This window comes from Crocuta crocuta, unplaced genomic scaffold (genome assembly GCF_008692635.1).
Source record: "Crocuta crocuta isolate KB4526 unplaced genomic scaffold, BGI_CrCroc_1.0 scaffold510, whole genome shotgun sequence".
In the NCBI taxonomy this organism is placed as follows: domain Eukaryota; kingdom Metazoa; phylum Chordata; class Mammalia; order Carnivora; family Hyaenidae; genus Crocuta; species Crocuta crocuta.
In genome coordinates, this window is record NW_027531921.1 from 408970 (window position 1) to 416301 (window position 7332).

The following is a 7332-nucleotide window of genomic DNA, read 5'->3' on the forward strand; positions in this document are numbered from 1 at the left end:
CATCTTTACTAGTGTTATTTTTTTTTTTTGATCATACATAATAAGTATCTCACAAGATCTATTTTGAAACTCAACATTAGGAAGGCAGCGCGGCAGCTGGTAAAGACAGCAGTGACTTGGCTCCCGTTTCTAACTCTGCCACATTTTCAAAATTGTTACTTTGGTCAAGTGCTATCCCTGCTGTGACCCTTCCTTACCTCATTTGTAACATGAGTAGGTTAGACTGGAGGCCTTTAAAAGATTCTTAGAATATGGTTCCAAGGCAAACCATGAGAGACTTTTGAATGCTGACAAAAACTGAGGACTGATGGATGTGGGGGGAGGGGGGGATGGGCATGGAGGAGGACACTTGTGGGGATGAGCACTGAGTGTTATGTGGAAACTAATTTGACAATAAACTATTAAAAAAAAAAAAAAAAGAATATGGTTCCAGACTTACTACTGGGCAATTAGCTTTCACCTGATGGGTTATAAATGAATCTAAAAGTATGAGTCCTTTCCCTTATTGTGGGCAATAGGCACATAATTCCAGAAACTACCATTTTATGTTCAACTAGAACTTCTTTTTTTTTAAATGTTTTATTTATTTCTGAGAGAGAGAGAGAGAGAGACAGCGTGAGCAGGGGAGGGTCAGAGAGAGAGAGAGGGAGACACAGAATCTGAAACAGGCTCCAGGCTCTGAGCTGGCAGCACAGAGCCCAACGCGGGGCTCAAACCCACGAACCGTGAGATCATGACCTGAGCCAAAGTCGGACGCCTAACCGACTGAGCCACCCAGGTGTCCCTCAGCTAGAACTTCTTGTTTAACACTCAGAGAGAGCTTACTCTGTATCTGGCACTGACCTAAGACATTTTTAAAACTAATTTTTGAGGGAGAGAGAGAGAGAGAGGGAGATAAACTGCGCACACACAAGAGAGCGCATGGGGGGGTGGGGGAGAGAATTCCAAGCAGGCTCCTTGCTGATACAGTGCAGAGCCTGACAACGGGGCTGGAACCCACAAACCGTGAGATCACGACCTGAGCTGAAATCAAGAGTTAGATGCTCAACCGACTGAGCCATCCAGGTGCCCTTGTTTTAAGAAAATTTTTGATAGTGGTTAAGTGTGTTTAACCCTCATAACAATGCTGTAGGTTGATGATGCTTTTATTGTCCCCATTTTATGGGTGGAAAACTGAGGTACCTAAAAGTTGGGTAATTTGCTGAAGGACATGCAGCTAACAAGTGGCAGGGTTAGGATTCAAATCTAGACAGTCTGGTTCCAGAGTCCATGCTCTCAAACATTATCATGTACAAACAACTTATGAAGAGAGTGATTAAAGGTTGTTAGAGCTTGATATTCATAAACTGAAATCAGCACATTGCTTAAGTATACTGAGAATTCAAATTCAGGATTCTAAGGCTCCCACCGTGCATGTTCACACAACAGCTTGCTGCTGGAGTTCTCGTGGTTTCGTTTCGGGAAGGATATTTAAACAGCAGCCCGTTTTCAAGGTTGTCTTGAGTGGTTTGTATTTCCCAGGGCCATTTCTTTGCATTTTAATTTTAAATTACCATGGGTGTGAATACCAAATTACCATTGTAGTGACCGTTTTCATCCGGAGTGTGCCTTCCGCCATTCCTAGCTTTCGTATTACTCCTCTTTAGGCTTTACCAACAGGAAGAAAGAGGCCTGCTGAGCTATATAGGTCTTGATGACCTCTCTCTCGGCTATCAAAGTCTGTTAAAGCTTTGAGGTTACGTCTTGTAAGGGCTCAGTTTCTGTTTGGTTTTCTAACCATTACAGAGGTCTTCACCGAATCTATGACTTTCTGCAACAAAGTTTGTAGTTCCTATGAAGGCACATGTCTTAGATTTAGCGACATGTGGCCGGTACAGAAATGAAATATTGATGTATCTAGTATGTCTCAAATTAGAACAATTTCCATGACAACTTATTCAGTCCCCTTTAGTAAAACATTTGCACAGTTCATATACAGAAGCAACATTCTGTTGTTTGGCTCTCAGTGTATTATTTTGTGTATGAGGTGTCATACATTTCAATGACGGTATCACATGCTGAATATTTTTAGATGTAATGAAATAATGCGATTGCTTGACTATAAAACAACTGTTGTGCACCAGTCTTAGCCTGCTGATAGCCAGTGTTGAGGCTGAACCAGCCCTCGTGATTCATGTGACTGCAATACCCATTTTGAAACTTTGAAGAAAAAAGATGAATTACATGTCCTAGAAATTACATGGCACAGTTGGAGCCACATGGTGAGGTTGAGAAGGGAAGAGTGGAATTCTACTTTATTAGGGTCAAGAGTGGGGCCTAGGATTTTGCTGTCATTCTTTATTGGTGAATTTAAAATGTAAGAGCAGGAATTTAAATGTGGGAAGAGAAAGCACAAGAGATCCAAATGGTCAGCCACTGAACTCAACCAAGATCTCTAAAACAAAGGAGCTTGCAGGGGAAACAGAGGACTGGCGCTTTCTCTAGTCCTGTGCCTGGTGATGTGTTTTATTCAGGACAGCTATCTTGTTGTTTATTTATTTACTCAAATTCAAGTTAGTTAACATACAGTGTAGTATTGGTTTCAGGAGTAGAACCGAGTGATTCATCACTTGCATATACTACCCAGTGCGCATCCCCACAAGTGCCCTCTTTAATGCCCGTCACACATTTAGCCCATCCACCACCCACCTCCCCCCCAGTAACCCTCAGTTTGTTCTCTGTATTTAAGAGTCTCCCTCTCTGTTTTTATCTTATTTTTCCTTCCCTTCCCCTATGTGCATCTGGGGTGTTCCTTAAATTCCACATAGGAGTGAAATCATGTGATATTTCTCTTTCTGTGACTGACTTATTTCACATAGCATGATACACTCTCTTCTTTATCCATTAATTAGTGCTTGGATGGGAGAGAACCATCTTTGAAGTGGATGCCTCGGCAACTGAAGCTTAAGTCAGGCACTTGCATTACAAAAACACAATTGTCAGGGCGTACACTCTAGTAACCCATAAGGAAATTAGGTCATTCGTCTCATCATTAACAAAAATATACCCATAGATTGATTTCCTTATGTATGCCGCTACTGTAGGCAGCGTACAACGAGGTATGCCGGGTCAGCCATTGAGGGCCAAGGAGGTGCCATCCAGTTGGGAAGCGAGGGTATGTGTATGAAGCAAGACAGAGATATCAGGGGTCCAGAGCAGTGATGCAAGCAGTAAGTGATAAAGAAGTTCAGAGAAGTGACTGGTTGTTGGGGATGGGGCGCTTGACAACGGCCATGAGGAGGAGGTAACCCTTGAACTGGATGCAGAGTTTTTCCTGCTTCTCCTACCTAGAACTATGGAAAGTGCCATGTTAGGGTAGGAGTTCTCCTAGTAGGATCCCAAGACCAACACTGGGCCGTAAGGACCCTTCTGATAGGATCTGAATGAATTCTCATTACAAATCCTCCCTTTGGTTGCTATAGACAAATGATATCCAATTCCAAAACTTTCGTTTTATGTATAACCAGAGGCAACCTATACTAACTTCCTAAGTGAGATGTTAAAAGATTATCAAAGCTTGGTATTCATCAACTAAAATGAGCATGTTGCTGATGTGTCCTGAGGACTTAACTTTGGGATTCTACCAAGAAACCTGGTAGGTGTTGAGCAACACTGTAAAGCCCCCACTGGGCATGCTCATAAGACGATGTTGGAGTCCCCATGGCTCTCAGGAGCATGCCTGGTTGGCAACCTGCCTGCCTTTTCATTAATGTCTGAGTTGATTCTAGTTTTCTATGGCTGTGTTCTTGCTTTTTAATTTTAAAATGCCATTGGTTTAGCCCCATTATTATCTATTTGATTTGTTGTACATGTTTTTGTTAATCCTTGAAGAATGTTAATGGTGCATGGTTGTATTAAGTGTTTGTCCCAACGTTTTGCAACTAGGCTTTAAAACATGTGTGTGATGGGGCGCCTGGGTGGCTCACTCGGTTAACCGTCCGACTTTGCCTCAGGTCATGATCTCACGGCTTGTGAGCTCGAGCCCTGCAGCGGGCTCTGTGCTGACGGCTAGCTCAGAGCCTGGAGCCTGTCTTTGGATTCTGTGTCTCCCTCTCTCTCTGATCCTTCCCTGCTCACACTGTCTCTCTCTTTCTCTCAAAAATGAATAAAAACATTAAAAATAATAAAACGTGTGTGATACAATCCAAATATGATGACGCATACTCTAAGGGTTATAGTAGGTATGTACGTAACTTCCTCCCATATGTGTTTATATAATAAAGTGTCATTGTTAAAATATTTGATCTTTCATTCCATAAATATTTATTGAAACCCTACTATGGATCCCCTTCCCACGAATGTACCCCAACAAGCCTTTTCATCTCAGAAAATGACTTCACAATCTACTCAGATGCTCAAGCTAAAAACCTAGGAATCAGCCTTGAATTCCCCTTTTCTCCTTATATGTCACATTCAACCCATCTACAGAAGTCTTGTGACTTCTCTCTATCTGCTGAATATATTCTAAATTCAATCGTTTCTCATCGTCTCCACTCTCACTCCCATAGTCCAAGCCATCATGCCTCTTGCCTGAGTTATTGCAATAGCCTCAAAATTAGTGTCCTTGTCTCTGCACATGACCTTCCCTCCTGTGAAGTTCATCCTACACATAGTAAAATGAATGTCTTAAAACATAAATCAGACATAGCACTCTACCACTTAAAATCTTTTAAGCACGTCCTATTCACAACCAAAGAAGCATCCAATCTCTCTTTCTGGCCTGTAAGGCTTCCCATGATCTGTCCTCTGTCTAATGTGCTAACCTCTCCTTCTACTGTCCCTCACATTTACTCTGTCCCAGCCACACTGTCCTTCTCCCTCAATGTTGAATGTGCCACTATTCCCACCTCAGAGCCTTTCAACTCACTGTTCTTTCAACTGGGCATGCGTTTTCCTTCATTTTCTCATATGGGTGACTCCTCATCATTCATGTCTCAAGACAAGCATTTTCCCCTCCTGAGAGAAGCCTTCCCTGACCACACAAGTTAAAGCAGCCCTTCCCGTCACTCTCCACACCACCCCATTTTTGTTTTCCTCAGAGTGTGCATCAGTACCTGAATTTGTCTAATCTTTTCATGTTTCATGTGTACATGTGTATTCCTGTCTCTCCTCAATGGAGTCTAGGTAGCAACTGTCCCTTTCACTGTTCTATCAGTGAGGAGGCTTTTAAATCAAGCAATGGAAGGCCCAATTCAAACTGCCTTAAACCATAAGAAGATTTTTTTTTTTAAATAATGTTTAGAATATTTATTTATTTTTGAGAGTGAAAGAGAAACAGAGTACGAGCAGGGGAGGGGCAGAGAGAGAGGGAGAAACAGAATCCAAAGCAGGCTCCAGGCTCCGAGCTGTCAGCACAGAGTCTGAGGCAAGGTTCGAATTCATGAACTGTGAGATCGTGAGCCGAAGTCAGATGCTTAACCAACTGAGCCACCCAGGTGCCCCATAAGGAGATTTCTTATTGCATATTACACAGAGTCCAGCAGCTGAGTGGTTACAGCATTGGTTAGATCAGCGATTTAGCAATACTGTCAAGGACCCATGTTCTTTCCATCTATATACCTTTGAACATCTTCAGCCTCAGACTTAACCTCTCATGGTGGAAAGGTGGCTTCAGGAGCTCTACAAAAAGCAGCCTCACAAGGCACCACCCAAAAGCCTGAGGAGACAACTTCCCTTCCTTACGTCTCTTTTCAAGGGTGAGGAAGTCTTTCCCAGAAGCCTCCCAGCATCCTTCCTCTCACATTTCACTGGCCAATAAANAGACTCTGAAACAGGCTCCAGGCTCTGAGCTGTCAGCACAGAGCCCAATGCAGACCTCAAACTCGGGAACGGTGAGATCATGACCTAGGCTGAAGTTGGATGTTCAACTGACTGAGCCACCCAGGAGCCCCAGGCTTGCTTAATTATTATTCCCTTCCATTGGAAAAGTGGAATAAGTAAGGTAGGCGGGCCATGGTGTTTTTTGTTCACCCTAAGGCTTTGGAAAATAATGTTTTAGAGATGCTTTCTAGGAAATCTTCTTTGTTACATAAAGACATACTATAATAGAGTGTGAGCCAGTGCGTGATACAAGTGTATTTTGTGTGCACAAATGTATGCATGTTATATACAAATTGTATAGATTTTCTTGGCCCTGAGCTCTTTGTGGTCTCTACCATGTTTCACACGTGTGGCTTCCACATGTAACATTTTGGGCCAAGATAGACCAGGTTGTTACCCAGAGCTTCGCAAGTAGCAGAATCAGAGAGCATAGCCAAATCAGAGCTGATAAAAGTACAACCAAGACTTCAGTGTTGACAAAATGGTATCAAGTTTTAGGTCCAAGATGTGAAGTGAGACTATAAATAGCATAACAAGTAATAAGGGTCAATGCTAGGGTGGAAAGGATTGTTTAGGACACTGAATAAAAGGTCGGTTGTGAAGCAGATCAGAACAAAGCTTGTAGATAAATGTGAGGATGTCCCTACATCGTGAGTGAAGGTGGAGGTGGCTTGAATCCATGCTGTGGACATGATTTGCAAAGGAGGTTTGCAGGGCTAGATGTCAACTGTATTCAATGCATGCTCTCTGAAATCTTGGGAATAATTGGATCCATCATCTTTCCACACTCCCTTGTAGTGTCTGTTTAAGCCAGGTGTGTGTAGAGTTGGGTAGGAAATGGATTGCTTGCATTCTATAGCAGTTGGAGCAAGCTTTTAAGCAGTTTTCACAACCACGTTGGGACTTACGGGACAGTAGCGTTGCCCTGGAGATTTCTAGGTTAACTGTGTTAGCATCTTGTTCAGACTAGGCTCTAGAATCGTGGGGGAAGGTGCAAAGGAAATTCTGTCAGTTTCTCTTCCTGATGAGGGCTTGGAAATAAGGCTCATGTTTTTAAAAAAATTATTATTATTATTTATTTTTGAGAGAAAAACAGAGCACAAGTGAGGAGGGTCAGAGAGAGAGAGAGAGGGAGACACAGAATCCGAAGCAGGCTCCTGGCTCTGAGCTGTCAGCACAGAGACTGATGTGGTGCTTGAACCCACAGACTGTGAGATCATGACCTGAGCTGAAGAAGTGGGACACTCAACGGACTGAGCCATCTAGGCACCCCCCCCTTTTTTAAAGTTTGAGTATAACTGACACATAATGTTACATTAGTTACAGGTATACAACATAGTTATTCAACAACTCTATACAGGTTCACGTGTTTTTTTTTTTACCGTCATCATGGAGTTTACAAGAAGCGCCCATCACTTGTACCCTAGTGAGTTTCTGTTAAAAGTGTTCACTCAGGTTTATGTGCAACTACCT